Source organism: Bison bison, unplaced genomic scaffold (genome assembly GCF_000754665.1).
Source record: "Bison bison bison isolate TAMUID 2011002044 unplaced genomic scaffold, Bison_UMD1.0 scf7180017864371, whole genome shotgun sequence".
Lineage (NCBI taxonomy): Eukaryota > Metazoa > Chordata > Mammalia > Artiodactyla > Bovidae > Bison > Bison bison.
In genome coordinates, this window is record NW_011494943.1 from 13,302,813 (window position 1) to 13,319,321 (window position 16,509).

Below are 16,509 nucleotides of genomic sequence, written 5' to 3' on the forward strand. Positions count from 1 at the left end.
TTTTAAAAAGGCTTTTTACCTGATGTCTCTGGATATGTTCACAACCACATGTAGAAGTTGCTCATTTAAAGTAAACAAGGCCATGGAAAAGAATTAGCACCCCGATTTGTTTTTGTCTCGTGCTACAATATAACATCAGTGAAAACATAGCAATAAAGGAGCTGTGTACAGACTAGAGACAGTGGGGAACAGGCCCCTGTAGTCGCTCCCTTGTTCTGGTCGAGCCGGGCTGCCAGCCCTCGTGTTGTGGTGTTGCATTGCTCCACTGGCCTGGCTAACTTCCTGAGCTTGGCCTCCAAGGCCACTGTAGAGCTCTGCCCGTGGCATGAATCTTTTCTCCTTTTGTTTCCAGACGTTGTTTCAGTTCTTTTTAAAATCTCCCTCGGGTCCTTCACTGTGGTTTTCATTCCTCTTCTTATATGTTTAGTACCCTAGGCCTCCATTTCCAATGTTATCTTTTTTTTTTTTAAGATTTATGTATGTATTTTTGGCTGCGCCGTGCCTGAGTTGCTGCACGAAGGTTTTCTCTGGTTGCTTCTCGAGTAGTGGGGGCTACTCTTCGTTGTGACGATGGGCTCTAAGATAGCACTGGCTCAGTAGTTGGGGCGCACGGGCTTAGTTGCCCTGCGGCATGTGGAATCTTCCCACAGGGATTGTCTGCTGCATTGGCACGCAGATTCTTAACCAACTAGACCACCAGGGGAAGCCCCGCCAGTGTTATCTTTTAGGTTCTGTTTTTATCTGGAGCGCTCGGGTTTCTGTCCGTTGTGGCATCTGAAGACTCTCCCTCCCATGTGTGCTTTTCTTGTGTGATTTTACCATGACTGCTTTTCACTCCACCTGTTTCGAGGCAGCTGGTTATGATGTTTGCCCAGAACCTGGGGGACAGCTGGAGCCGGCTCCCTGTGTGTCCCTCAGCACGGCTCGTCCCCTCAAGGTGGTTCATGTGGCCCGGGCGGGGCTTTGACTCCTCGTGGAACCTCCCCTCTTCCAGGTTCCTGGAGGGCGAGGCACTGGTGGCAGCTGTGCTTGTCCTTGTTTCCACCAGGAGTGCGGGCTGGGTGGCCTGGAGCTGTGCAGGGTCTCAGCAGGCCCAAGGCCGCGCGTCCCAAGTCGGCCTGGGTGTCAAACCCCAGCCCTTGGCTGTAGAGCAAGTGGTGCTCCCAGGCATGCTTGCTAGAAATAACCAAAACAGCAATTTGAGAATCTTTATTGAGTACCTCCTGGGCACCAGACATTGTTCTGTGAGTCTTCTTGGTCACCCTGGGGACCGAAGCTTTCAGGTGAGAAGAGGAGGGCTGGTTCAGAACCAAGGGAACGATTGCCCCCTCTTCCTCCAGCCCTGTGTTGGAAGGTTCCTGTCCGCAGGCCACCACCACACTGCCACAGTGCCTGAGCTGGGTCCCTCTGCCGAGATCCCCTCCCCTTCTGGTTCTGCGGGAAGGGTATACATGAGGCGGAAGTCAGGCGGTGGCCGTGCACTCCTGGGCCACATCCTGTGGCAATACTTTCATGCATGGTGTGTGTGGACGCTGGTGTGCTGACACTGTGATGCAGCTGCTCCCCTCGCCCTGTCCTGTCACGGCTCCTCCCCCTCCTCCAGGACTCCTCCCCTCATCCAGACCCAGAGGCAGTTCCGTGGTGAGGTGTGCCAGCTCTTCAGCAACGTGACTGCATCCTCCATGTTGGTGGCTGGGAGGCCAGGGGGTGGATGTGAGCATTGCAGCACATGCCCAGAGGTCCCCCTTGTCCTTCTGTCCCCTCGCCATGCCCAAATACCGCCAACACCAGTAGCAGAGACAGAGGGAACAGATGTGGGTAGTCCGGCCACTTGGCGTCATCCGTGACTGACACAAGTTGCTATTATACTTGAGGACATGAAAAGCAGACATCGTAGGGCTCCAGGGATAAATGGACGAATCTGGTGTCATCCTGAGAACTCAGAACACCTCTCTCCATTGCTGACAGTTCATTTATGAAAGAGAATAGTGGGATGAACTGGAATAGCAGGGAGCCTTGTGTAAGACTTAGGCAGCAGGAGACAGGCCTGATTCTGTGGGTTCATGTAGGGCTGTGCCGCTGTGGCTGAGCCGATGCTTGCTTAGACACAGGAGCACTTACAAATGCTGCACATTTACTAGTAAGGCTGTAAAATCAAGAAATTTCAAAGAACCACTGGTGTACAGTCTACATTCTTTGACCAATGAAACAATGAAATTGAAAGTTGGATACAGAAAGATAAAGGCATGACATGAGTATTTAGTTTGAAAATATATAGATTTCTAAATAACACAGGAGTTAAAGAAGAAATCCCAAAAGAAATTTTGCAATAAAATTGTAAAGATAGAAATGAACAGTAACACAATTGTATATCAGAACTCTCCAGATGCAGCTAGCAGCGTACTTACAGGGCAGTCTAAAACTTTAAGGAGGAATTGTGAAACCATGGCCCGCGGGCCCAAGCTGGCCTTGGCCTGTTTTTGTATGGCCTTGGAGCCAAGAGTGGTTATTCCTTTTTTTTCAACAGTGTTTTCTTTCTTTCTTTCTTTCTTTTTTTTTTTTTTTTAAAGAAAAGGGAAGCAGTTAGTGGTCTGCAGAACCTCACTGTTTGGGCCCTGGCCCTTTGTAGAAACTGCTGCTGACCCCTACCTTGCTGCTGCTGCTAAGTCGCTTCAGTCGTGTCCGACTCTCTGCGACCCCATAGATGGCAGCCCACTAGGCTCCTCTGTCCCTGGGATTCTCCAGGCAAGAATACTGGAGTGGGTTGCCATTTCCTTCTCCAGTGCATGAAAGTGAAAAGTGAAAGTGAAGTCGCTCAGTCATGCCCGACTCTTAGCGACCCCATGGACTGCAGCCTACCAGGCTCCTCCATCCATGGGACTTTCCAGGCAAGAGTACTGGAGTGGGGTGCCATTGCCTTCTCCAGACCCCTGCCTTATCCCCTTTCTAATGTTGTGAGGAGGAGAAGAAAGGCTCAAACTGCCAAGGAAAGAGCGAGGGTAGTAGCAGGGGAGACAGTGAAGGGAAACACAGGAAATGAGTGAGGGAGAAGACACAGGTTTGCAAGAATCATTGGCCAAAAATGCCTCCCAAAGAGAGAGACTTCCGGCTCATCAACAGAGCAGGAGGGGAAGCGTATAAACCATAGTAGACACCCGGATGGGGGCTATAAGACAGGTCTTGCAGAGAATAAAAGCCACATGTTCAGACTGTCTTTTGCTGGTAACTTTGATAGTTCAGACAAAAATAGACATTCTTAGAAAAATATAATTTATCAAAACTGACCCCAATAGAAGTAGAAAGGTAACTTATCTGTGCTTGAAGTATCCTTATTGATTACTTGAGATAGTATCTGCTTATCTATGAGATTTTAAAAATAGGTTCATTGGGATATAATTTAATTCTGTACAGTTCACCCATTTAAAGTTTACAAATCAGTGGCTTTTAGTTTATTCACAGAGTTATGCACCACAGTCAGTTCTAGAACATTTCATTACCCCCAAAAGGAACCCCATCCTCCTCAGCGATGCACAACCACTAATCTCCCTCTTATTGCTGTGGATTTTCCTAATCTGGTTGTTTCTGATAAATAGAATAATACAATATGTGGTCCTTTGTGACAGGCTTCTCTCACTTGGCATGATTCAAGGTTCATCCACATTGTAGCGTGTGTATTTCGTTTCATTTTTTTGCTGAGGATTACTGCCTAGTATGGTGTATTAGTTTGCTCAGGCTGCTATAACAAAGTACCCAAGCTGAGTGGCTTGAACAACAGTTCTGGAGGTTGGGTGTCCTGAGATCAGGGTGCTGGCAGGGCTGTTTCTCTCAAGGCCTTTCTCCTTGGCTTGCAGATGGCCACCTGCTTGCTGGGTCTTCACGTGGTTGCCCTTTGATCAGTGTCTGTGTCCTGGATGGACAATAGCCCTGCTGGATTCTGGCCCATCCATAGGGTCTCATTTTACCTCAATTACCTCTTTAAAGGCCCTGTCTCCAAATGCAGTCCCATTATGAGTTACTGGGGGGATACAATTCAGTTCCTAGCAGGACAGACCACATTTTGTCTATCCATGTGTCAACGGATGGAGATTTGGCTGCTCTTTTACGTTCCCGCCAGCAGGGCATGGGTTCCAGTTTCCCCATATCCTCACCAGCCCCTGTCATTTTACATTAAGAAAAAAAAAAAAAAGTAACCAACCTAGTGGGTCTCTCATTATGGCTTTGATTTGCATTTCTCTGATGACTAATAATGTTGTCATCTATTCAAGTCCTTTGCCCAGTTTTAAATTGGGTTGTCTTTTTGTTTTTGAGCTATACAAGCTCTTTGTATTTTCTGGATTCTAGACTCTTCGATCAGGTAGACAATTTGCAAATATTTTCTCCAGTTCTGTGGTTGTCTATTTTCTTGATCTTATACTGTGTCATTTTTGATGTAGAAATTTCACCCCCCCTCTTCTTTTTGGCTGTGCTGTGTGGCTTACAGGATGTTAGTTCCCCAGGGCTTAAACCTCCACCCTCATCAGTCCTAACCACACAGAGTCCCAACCACGGGACTGCCAGGGAATTCCCTCATCTTTGCTTTGATTTTCTCATTTGAGTTCTTTTTCTCTTTATGTGTGCAATTTTGGGGGATGGGAGTGTGTATATACATGTATATGTATGGTTTTTTAAAGAGTATTTTTTTTTTGTTTTAAGTTTGAAGGAAGTATTAAGCATGCCTGAGTGGTATGTATTTAGAATTTATACTTGACACAAGTATGGAGCCATGCAAATTACAAAACATCTTGTATCATATTACTGTATGTTATTTTTAAGAGTTGAAATTCGTAGCTTGGTTCAAAACCAAGATTGTGACATTTGTGATCATAAAGTGATTTAGTTGTGTGTCAGTTATATACAGTGTGCTCAGAAAGTCACGTCTGTCCACATAGTTTATTATTTTAGACACTTTGATAATATTTATACTATTTTAATGGAAAATCTTGTTCTGAATCTTTTAATGAGAAATTTCACTACCAGGAAAAACCCTTTGTCCACTAATTTATTTCTACCTCTCCTTAATTTTGTCACCTGCTTCTGCTAGCAGCAAGCCTGTTTGGTGTTTGAAGTCCAATGCAGGTTGGCTGATTCGATTGGGGAGCTAGTTGTTAACCAGGAAGACAGCTCGTGGGTTCATTTCACTTGAGTTTCAGGTTTGCTTATGGAAGTAGCCTGTTAGCAAGTGACGTGTCTGGAAGGGCACCATGGCCCCAGGATGAGGACACAGTGAGGTTGGTTTAATGTGCTTGGGGTGAGGTTACTGTGCCTTTCCGTGTTGCCCTGTGCTCGCTGCCCCTGTGGGCGAGGCTGCCCGGCACACAATAGTTGTTGCTCCCATAGGAGCCTCTTCGGGGCTGGACGGCTCCATGTGCTTCCCTGCCTGGCTCCCACTGTGAAAGCCACGGGGCTGCCGCTCTATTCTTCGTGCCAGTGTGGGCCTGTCCCTGGCCCCAGACTGGTCCCAGGCTTTGGGAAGGGAGCCCGCAGGAGTGCCCTGGGAAGCAGCCCAGTGGTCACACCAGGGGAAGATGCTCAGGCCTGATTTCTCACCCGGCAGGCCTGGTGCTGCTGCACGGTTCTCCGCTTGCTCTGTGCTTGGGTGCTGTGAGAGTCGAAGCGTAGCTCTGGGGTGGGTCCAGATCTTCAGGGGGTACGGTGGGCAGTAGAGTGCTAGGGGCCCAAGAAGTGAGGGCGGAGCTCTGCTTTGGCTGTGTCATGAGGAGGGGCCCGTGGTGGGGATACCCGCCGTTATCTGGGCAAAGGGAGGATGGGGCCAAGTTCTGCCCCTCCCTGGTGGGACAGCCCCTTGCTGGGCGGCACCACCATGCCTGAGGGTCTGCCTTCACCCTTGGAGGTCAACATGGGAGGTCACTGGGGCAGGCCAGGCGGTGTGGCTGTGTGAGACGCTTGGCCTGTGGTTGAAAGTCTGCCGTCCACACTCCCCTGTCCCAGCTCTCCAAGCCGGTGACCCAGGTGGTTAGATGAGAGAAGAAAACTCTTCAGAGAACTCACCCTCAGCCAGGTGCAGGCGTGTCATCAATCAAACACGAGTGACCCATCGTCTGACATTTATCCTCCTTCTGGCCGTCTGACCCTGGGCCAGGCCTCCAGTTCAGTGACCCTCAGTTCGGTGAAGGCGGATCTCTGGCAGCATGGTCCTCCAATCCTGCCAGTCCTGAAATTTGTGCCCTGGACACTCTTGGGGCCAGTGGCAGTCTGGGCACTGTGGCCAGGAATCCAGGGCTGTGAGTCAGTGGCAGAACTGGTCCCTGACTTCCTGGTGAAGCCTTTAATTCTCCTGAACGCTTGTTTTTGCTGCTTTCAAGTTGTTGTGCTTGGGCCACTCTGCCAGCAGCCGTGGGCGTCTCCTGCGCCAGCGGCAGCGCCGCGCCCCCCTCCTCTGCCCCGCCCTCTCTCGTGCGTGGCCTTTGGCAAAGGGACTGGGTGGGCAGGCACTGGGCCCCTGTGCTGTGTCCTAGGCGGGGGCAGAGAGATGGAAAGAGCCTGTGTTGTCTTTCCCCAAGGAGGGTTATTCAGAGATCACGAGAGTTTAATTTGACAAGAGCCATAACTTAGGTGACCTGAAAAGAAAGTTCTGTAGACTGAGGCCGGGCAGGCCCTTTGGGGAGCCAGCACCCCCTGTGACAACCGAGAACCAGGAGATGCTCTGGCTCTGCTGCTACTGCCAAAGCAGGGGAACACTTTTGTCTGCCAAGGATGGGACCTCCCCCTGGGGGTTCACATCTCACCTTAGTTCTGGGGTGTTGGGAGAGTGTGTTGCTTGTCCCCAAGTCCTGGCCCCAGGCATGCACAGTGGGCACCTGGACCAGGTGTGGGCGGCACCGGTGAAATGGTTTTGTGCCTGTGTTTTCCCGGTGACAGCGTCCCCTGGGTACCGTTTGGCGTCCTCTAGTTCGAATTTAATAAACCGCAGCCGGGCGAGGAGAGAGCCCCTGTTCAGTGGCCTTGCTCCAGGCACTGTGGTGCTGCTTGTCATCGCTGCTGACAGAGTGACAGCTGCTCACGCACAGCCCTGACTCAGCGGGAAGTGTGTGCTGGCCGCAGGCTCTCTGCAGGGCGAGTGGCCCGTGTTGGGGCCGGCGGGGAGGAGGTGTGAGGGCTGCCTGCGCCCTCCTCCTGTCATGCGCTTCCCCCTCGCAGATCGGGGATGGGGGGCTGCCGGGGACTTAGAGGGGGTGTAGGGTGTTTTGATCTTAGAGAAACTGTCTGAAATTTTGGGTTTTCAGTGGTGAAAAAAGGGACTCAATCTGTCAGTAGAAGGCTATTTTCTCTCTGAGGGTTAATTTCTAAGCAAACAGTTGTATTTGAATTGTAGCATAGTGGAGTGATGTTTCAGTTTAGAAACTTTGTTTCCCAGCTAAGAGTTAAAGCAGTCAGTTCCCACAGTGGCCATGGAATCAGTCACCTGCGGAGGTTTCTAAACGTCCAGGTGGCCACCCCAGGCTGGAGACCCTCCTCAGCAGGCAGTTTTGCCATGTGCTGTGGGGCATGTGGGTTGTGACCAGCTGGGGAAGGCTCTTCTCCTTGGTGGTATGACTGGGATGTGGCGGCCGGTCACTTGGATGGAAAGTAGCTCCTTGCTTTCTCGTGCTCCTTCTTTGGGGAGGCTTGTTAATGTGTTTGGAGACGCAAGGATTGGACCTTAATCTCTTGCTGTGACTTTCCAATAGTCCAGGGGCCTGTGGTGAGAGAACCAAACTGCAGTTCTGCCTGTCCCTACACTTGTATTGTCCACAAAGCGTCCAGGCACTGGCCTTATTCACAGATCAGACTCATGGTCACAGTTACTTTAGGCTAGGCAACAGGTCGGGGGGTGGGAGTAGGAAAGAGGTTTTCCTCCAAAGCTTTAGACTGTCATTGATATACATAAAATTTGGAGAAGCTGAAAGATTGTCATGGTAAGTGTATTTCAAGAGGGGTAGAAAGGTGTCTGTTATCCTTCAGTTATAAAGAAGATTATGTTTGTGGGAAACATTAGGGAAATATTTCCAGGAGGAATGGCTTAAGCAGTTTAAACAATTTCAAAGGATGTGTGCTGTTGGAGAAGGAACGAGAGAAGCACTTAGGTTCCTTGTGTTTTGTGCCTGCTGTGTGCAGTGCACGCTCTACATAGTGTGGGCAGGGAGGCTGCTGGGAGGCTGGGCTCCACACGCTGGCACCCTCGATGCATGCCTGAACCGACTTGAGGGGAGGAGGGGTTACGTGGGGGACCTGCATTCACCCAGAGGTGTGGTCCTCAAGCCTTTGAAATGCTGATTCACCTTCAGGGGCAGTTCAGTGAACTGACATGTAACGTAGCCCCATCGGGTTTAAATGGAGAAATGTCTCTGCCATGTACACATCCCGGTTCTCGATGCTGGAAGCTCCCCGCGAGTTGTTTCTTAGATGCGTCGTAAATGAAGTAAATGCTACACGGTCTCCTTCCTCTTCTCGTGGGGTCTTCTTCATAGGCTCATTTCTTGGAGAAAGTGAGTAGAAAATGAGGAACCGTCCGCATACCTTATAACTTCATTTGCTCTCCCGGGCCTCTGTGAGAGGACCCGGCGTCTTGATTTCGTGGAGAGTGCAGTTTGTCCTCAGAATGTAAAACCCGCTGTGTCCTGTGCTGACGTCTTACTGGGACGTCGCCCTCACAGCTGTCGTCCAGCCGTCTTTGCCCACCTTCTGCGGCAGGCACACTTCCTGCCCTTCTTCAGTAATTCTTTGAGCCCCCACGTGTGGCACACAGCCCTGTGGGTGCCTCCTGACAGAGGTCCAGCTGTTGGCTCCTGCTCTGGCCTGCTCAGAAGCGGCTAACCCCAAGAGAGTGGCTTCAGGGAAGCCTTGTCACTTGGCCTTGTTGTTTATCATTTGTGTGGATGGTGGCAGCAAAAAGGGTGCACGTCGTCCTGTTTTTTGGGCCTGGTGGTAGGGACTTTGGGAACCGCACGATTTCCGTTTCCCCCTTGGAGGCCCTTCATCCCCCCGAAGGCTCAGTTGCTGTCTCTCGTACTCGCCTCGTGTTCAGTGTCGTCTTCATATCCTGTGGAAGTCGTGTTTCATTCGACAGGATCAGCAGCTCGTTTCCCCTGCGCCAGAGAGCTGGTACCGTGGAGATAATCTGTTTACTCAAAGCCGGCCCCACCACAGTCAGAAGGGCCAGCCAGCACTGGGTTGTCTCATGGTGTACAGACCGGTCATGCCACCCCCGGGGATGGCCACACGTTAGCCATCCAGGGGGCAAGGTGTGGTGGCGACGTGGGCACAGACCTGGGAGGTCAGCTGCCGGGCCGCACTGGTCAGCCCCTGTCCCCAGTCATGGCAAGTTAAAGATCTTAGCACCCCGGAGTTCGTCCTGGGGCAGGGCCTCTGCGGCAGCACCCTGGGGAATCAGATTCTAGAACCAGCCACCACTATCCCCTCGGATGCTTACTGCACTGAAGAGAGGAGGTGCTTTTGTTTATATTCTATTGATACCTTAGTACATCAGTGTATTTTAATTGATTTTTTTTTAAAAGACATGTAATTGTCTCTTAAAATAGGAAAGATACACAATTAGGTTATTTTACAGTGTAGTCCAAAAAGTGACATTTAAAAAAACTAAATTTTTAAAGAAAAGCACTCTTGATTGAAATCTTTATTAAGTTTGAACACCTGGAATCATGTGAAGTCTGTTTTTGGAGCCGTGCTCCATTGTGGCAGGTCACGGAACGTGGCTGAGCGCACGGAGCCCAGGGTTCCTCGCAGAGCTGCTTGGAAGCATCTGGTTGAGAACAGTTTGTTCCTGTACCAGGTGGATACCAGGTGTTTAGTATAAACAGTCTAACCAGGAGTTCCCGTGGAAAGCGCACCTGCTCGTCCAGCCTGGTGGAAACTTACCATGGTAGCCACAGGGGCATCTCCTATACTGGGCACTTGCTTTCTCAGTCAGCACCTTCCTTAACCCTCTGGGGAGCCCAGGGAGCTGGAGGGGAGGAAAGAGGTACCCAATGTCACCTGGGTGGATGCTCTGGTAGCACAGGTGACGAGGAAGCCATGGCTCAAAGGTTCTCAGTTACTCGGCTTCATTGGTATTGTGCCATGGCCACCCCAGTGGTGAGGTAGGGGTACCACTCTGGGCTGGGGCTGCCGCTTGGGTAGGGGGACTGCTGTGGGCTGGAGGAGGACCCCTGTGTGTGTGGTGGGTTACCGCTGTGGGAGGACTTATCTTCCCTATGGCCTTGGCTGATGTCAGATCTTTTTTTGTTTTTGGTCATTCTTATTTATTTTTATTGAAGTATAGTTGATTCACGATGTGGTGTTAATTTTTTAAAATATTCTTTCCGTTATGGTTTATCATAGGATATCGACTGTATAGTTCTCTGTGCTGCACAGCAGGATCGTGTGTATCTGTTCTGTATGTAACAGCTCACACCTGCTAACCCCAGCCTCCCACCCCTTCTTCCCTCAGCCCCTCTCCCTCGGCAACCACAAGTCTGTTTCTCTGTGTCTGTGGGACCGTTTCAGTTTTGTCGGTAGGTTCATTTGTGTTGTATTTTAGATTATGTCGTATTTAGATTTAGATACAAGTGACACCGTGGTAATCTTCTCTGTATCGTCCCAGGTTTAGTATGTGTGCTGCTGAAGCAAGCACTCAGATCGTTATAAGTGTTTACTCTTCTTTGATTTGTCCTCTTCTCTGATCTGTGTTCCACACAGGAATGGTTCCTGTGAATAAATGGAGCATATGTGTTTGATGTTGAGAAGGACCCCGCTGTGATCCTGTCTGAAGTGTCAGACTCCTGGGACCCACGCTAGCTGGGTCATCCTGGAGCAGTCATCCTGGTCCCAGGGTCCTTCACCTGCTCTTGGCCTAGTGGCTAAGTGGTGTCCTCTGAATAGTGGAAAGGGTGAAACCACGTTTTAAAGTGTGGTATTGCCTTTGTTAATAATTATGAAGATCGTGAGTGATCATTACGGACACTGGGGACAGTGACATGAAGCAGCAGCTAAGGAAACCTGGAGTCTCGCTGCCTGGAGGTCGCACTGTTGAGGTTGTAGCAGGTGGGGGCCATGAGCACCTGGGGCTCTCAGCGTGATGCTTGGGCTGGCTTTGCAGTCCAGGGGCTGGGCCGTCTCTCCGTACCTTGGTTCCCCTACCTCCAGGGTCAATCGGACAAAGGCCTGGCCCATAGTGAGTGCTGATTGTCACCAATATCACACGTGAGCCATTGATGGCATGCACCCTGCTCGAGGGTTCTGAGTGTCCTCCTGTCATTAAATATTCTTTGGGTAGCAGCATGAGTTGCATTGAGTGGCTCTGTTGTATTTAAACAACACCCCCCGTCCCGTCATGGCAGGGTTTATTTCTGCCCTTAGGAACCATGGTGGCAGCAGTGCAGCTTCTGTGACAAGTTGGGGACACACCCCAGGAGGCCCAGGCACACAGGGTCAGGGCCGTCTGCCTGCACTGCCCTCGTCACCTTGTTACCCATGCCTCCTGAGTCCATGGTGAGTGGCTTGAACACAGCAGTTCCCGCACTCTCCCCTCTGGACAGGTGTCCTGTGGATGGGTCACAGGCACATGGCCTACTGCATCAACACACAGGTCTGGAGGTTTTGTTGAAAGTCAGGTTCTGCTCGTGTGATCTTCAGAAACGGCTCTCTTGTCCCTTACCTTTTACATTCCTGTTTTTTCCCCAAGTTTCCCCGTCTGCTGTTTCTCCCCTTTTTAGGTTGGAATATTCCCATGATACATGTATGGGAGTTTTTTACATGTAATCGCCATCACATCTTTATCCATCATACCACACTTACCTTGTTTGTTATTCGCTTTAAAACTTTCTTGAGTGTATTGATCCACTGAGGTTTGAGGTGCTTTATGTAGGAATATTCGCTAATCTCTTCCTCTGGGCGGGAGCTGCCCTGCACACCGAGGAGATAGGGTGCCGTCAGATGGAAGAGTAGGTACTTCTCGTTTGCCCTAGTCTTGCTTTGCGATTGTGTTACGCATTTCACAAGGTCCTGCCCCAAGACTATGGGCTCCTGCCCTAAAATAGTAACTTCCTGCTGTCTTGCCATTGTGTGTTTCTCTTTTGAGGAGAGCCTTTATCTGTGGCTAAACATGCATCCCAGGAAATCCTGGACTGCATGCTTCACACCGGGACCTCTCGTGTTTTTACGGCACCTGGTAAAGGGAATGTCCATTTCTGGCCTCTGGACAGCTGAGCCTTGCCTCCCAGCCGCAGAACCATGGGCAGTGGTGGTGGGGGGGGGCGGTCTTGTTCACAGGGAGGACAAGTGGGAGGGCCCTTGGACCAGCGTGGCCACGTGACTTTCCTGTGGAAAGAGAGGCAGAGGGCTTCATGGGTGCTCCCCCGTGGCAGGGTGCGTGTGCTGGGAGCACGTGGGGGAGAGGGGAAAGCAGGTGGTGTGCGGGCCAGGTGCCCACCCCAGCAACACAGGATGCCCCAGGATCCCGCTCCTACTGTACCTGCGGAGACGAGCCCTGGCTGAGGACTCCCAGGGTCTGTGGGGCGGGCATCCCTCACGCTCCAGGAAACGCCGGTGCCCAAGTCTGCACTTGCCCCCGAGTGCAGAGTGGTTGGTGCTGTGGCTCGCAGTGCTGCCCACAGGTCAGCCTTTGGGATAGTTTTTTCAGATGTCCTGTGGGAACTAAAAACTAAATGTCTGTGGAACCAGATTTTCTGTCCGTCATTTCCTTTCCCCCAGCAAATTCAGCATGTTTTTTCCCGAGCAAGTTGGACTGCATTCTTTAGGAAGGTATGGTGGCTGTTTGTACTGATGACTGAAATATAAGTTCAGTGGTGCTGGCCACACCTGCTCCCGGGAAACTGGTGCTTTCCTGGGCTCAGACTGGGCAGGCAGGCTCCTGGCTGCATAGGCGGTTCCATCATGTGCCGAGGCTCAGGGGCATCTCGGGAGACTCAGCCAAATGCGTCTGGGAGATGTCGTTCTAGTACTACTTGGGAGATGTGGCGCATGCATCCTGGTAGATACTGAAGTGCATCTCGGGACGTGGCTCAGTGACTCTGGGAGACTTGGGCCCACGCAGTGATATTCCTCATGTGCTGAGTTTGATTTTGAAGTAGTATGTTGTTCAGTTGCTCAGTTGTGTCCGACTCTTTGCGATACCATGGATTGCTTTAATTAGGATAATTCATTACTTATCAAAACTCATAACTTCTGAGCTGGCTGTATGGTGATTTTTTTATTTTTTAAGGATGCTGCAGAGAACATCTGAGCTCCTCCCGATCCCTGGAGTGCATCTGTAAAGGCCTGCAGTGGGGACTGGGTGTTCTGAGGGTTAACTCGTTTCTCTCACCTAGAGGCTGCTTTGTCCTTAGGCAGTTGGCGTTAGACAAATGACATGCTGTCTAGAGAGAAGGGTATTTAAATTACATTGCTGGACTCTGGGTTGCCAAAAGGAAGCCCTCTGGGGAACCTTATATATTTGACATGTATTTGCAGTGTGTAATTGGAACCGTGAGAAAGGTTTTTTGTTCAGTGTGATTGAAGAGTTTCCTTATTTTAAACCTGTTGAATCTGGAAAGAGCTGTTAGTTTTTGAATTTTTTCCTCTGATAATGGCTTCTTATAAAAGTTTAGGGCAAAGACTGTGTCTCCTTCATATACCACCCCAAGGCTCAGTAATTGCTCCGTACCCTGCGTGGACCGGGGCTGATCTGTCTCTTGTCTTCCCGTCCCCGGATATCTGAACTGGAAGCCCAGCTCATCCTGCACAGAAGAGCCTGGTGATGAAGGTCCGAGAGGTCGGGGGCAGCCACAGGCCCTGCCCAGCAGCAGCAGCAGCAGTCCCGACCCCATCCTTCTACCCGCCTGGGGCATGAATTGAAGCCGAGAGCCTCATTTTCCAACTTTCTTGTTGAAGAAATCCGTCATCTCTCTCTCCTCCTGAGCGGTTTTGCATTAGGCAGATCAAATCCCTTTTCAGTGACTGTGAGGCAAGTGTCCCAGCATTGCTCTCAGTGGCCCCGTAGTCCCCTCTCAGACCCCAGTCCAGCAGCGAGGCCTGCGTTTATTGCTGGCAGCACTTCTTCCAGCCCATCCGAAAAGAAACCGATCCTGAATATTCATTGGAAGGACTGATGATGAAGCTCCAATACTTTGGCCACCTGATGTGAAGAGCTGACTCAGTGGAAAAGACCCTGATGCAGGGAAAGATTGAGGGCAGGAGGAGGTGGCGACGACAGAGGATGAGGTGGTTGGATGGCATCACTGAACTCGATGGACATGAGTTTGAGTAAGCTCCGGGAGTTGGTGTTGGACAGGGAAGCCTGGCGTGCTGCAGTCCATGGGGTCGCAAAGAGTCGGACATGACTGAGCAACTGAACTGAACTGAGCGCTTCTTCACCTGTACTTGGGCCTCAGCCACTGGTGTTTGTGGCAGGAGTAATAGAGGGGTCACCGGAGCTTTCGAGAGAAAGAATTTGAACCTGTCCATGCTGAGAACTGGGGTAGGACCCGCCAGGGGAGCTGCAGCAGCCTGGTCGCATGGGTGGGCAGGGCTGGCAGTGAGGCCCTGAGGCCCATGCGGGCTCAGGTCTCTGCTTCTCTGACCTAGCTGGGCGGACGCAGAGCAGTCAGAGCCTTTGTGTCTTGAGGGCCAGTGGCTACCCGAGCACATCACATGGGCACATGTGGGTGCCAGGGACCAAAGTTGGGGTTTGTGGGGGCCACCTTGCTACACAGAACTCAGAGCCCATGCTTTGTACTGCTTTTTTCCTCTCTCAAGTAGGGCTGAGCCTGAGTGCAGCATATGGCTCCCACTGCCCTCTCACAGCTGGCCTCCTTCCATTCCTTGAGGCAGAGAAGTGGGCCAGATAGCCCTGTGTTCGGACCTCCGAGCGTGTCGATTTTCCCATCAACAAATGCCGGTCAGCCATGTGAGGTCTCTTACTGTGCTGAGGCAGACCTCTGTTAGTGGGCACAGGTCACAGTGGGTGTCCTTTTCTTTGTGACTGGTTGACCTTAGGACCCATCTCACTCTGACCCCGGCGTCCGGCGCCCCCACCCGCTCAGGGGCCTGGGGGCCCGCTGGTCAAGGGTGAGGCTGTGTCCTTGTGGAGGTGGGCTTCTCCCAGGGGTCCCTGAGCCTGTCTCAGGGTAGTGGTTGGATGTGACGTCCACCTGAAGTGCATGTGGACGGTACTGACCGCTGTCACTCATAGCTGTCTGTTTGGAAATTGATTTTGTCCAGTGGACCGATAAATTGGGACTCAGCAGTTAGCATCCAGATTCCCCTCAGGCTAAGAGTTGCTGAACGGTCTTTCCCAGAAGTGTCTGGGCAGCTGGGTAGAGTGGTGATTTTAGAGAATGTGGCGAGGCACTGACGCTGAGCTTATACGGGGCGCCCGTCAGGTGCCACAGCCTGTTAGTTCTGACACGCGTTGGGCCATGACTAGGCTACCCTCTTAACACAGAGAGTATGAACAACACTAGAAAACTAGGAGTAGTTCCAGGTAAAGTAGAACTTCCCCAGGTAAGACAAATGAAGGCCAATTTTAAGCATTACAGCTTAAGTTCAAGTTGAGATAATAATTTTTAAAATGGCTAATTAGATTTAGCTATTTTATCTGAAATAGCTGTGGTAGTGTCCTCTGGTTTGGTTTGGCATTTATACATGCTTTGTATTTTATATTTTATTTTATTGAAGTATGATTGACTTACAATATCATGTTAGTTTCAGATGTATAGCACAGTGGTTTAGTTTTTCATACACACATATGTTTTTCAGGTTTTTTCCCCCCTAAAGGATATGATAAAATACCGAGTATAGTTCCATGCTGGCTGGCTATTTTATTTTTATTTTAAAAGCTTTTCTGGCTGCTCTGGGACTCTGTTGTGGTGCTTGGCCTCTCTCAAGTTGCCGTGAGCGAGGGCTGCTCTCTGGCTGTGGTGCGTGGGCTTCTCCTGTTGCAGGGCACGGGCTCTGGGCACGTGGCCTCGGGAGCTGCAGCAGGAGGGCCGCGTCGCGCAGGCTCAGGAGTCGGGGCACTTGAGCTCACTCACTCGAGCTCACTTCTTTTACTTTTAAACCCCCTTTGTTGTTGTTTAGTCACGGAGTCCAACTCCTTGTGACCCCGTGGATGGCAGCACGCCAGCATAAAACTCTGTGCGTGAGTGTTACATAGTTTATTTCTTTTTTTTTTTTTTTAGTTTATTTTCTTTTAAAGTAATTTACGTGTCTCTAATAGACAAACCCTTCCCATATACATGAAATACATGAATATGATAATAGGCAAATACCGTACAGCTTCAGCTCCCTTTAACAGTACAGTGTTCTTCCCAGGGGTCTTAAACTCACTTGTTTCTTTGTATAAAAAACCACGTATGCAGTATTAGAAACTCAGTGAGACATTTTAAAATGGAACCAGAAAGAATATCTGTATGTATTTCCAATTATTTTAAATATCACAGATGATTTACATAGTCCAATATATCTGGGTTATTC

At 50.4% G+C, this 16,509-nt stretch overlaps 1 protein-coding gene across 1 annotated transcript in view; it reads left to right on the top strand.

Moving 5' to 3' along the window:
- The window catches only part of TBCD (tubulin folding cofactor D), a 146,953-nt gene that overhangs the window by 66,923 nt on the left and 63,521 nt on the right, over positions 1-16,509 (top strand). The window lies entirely within an intron of this gene.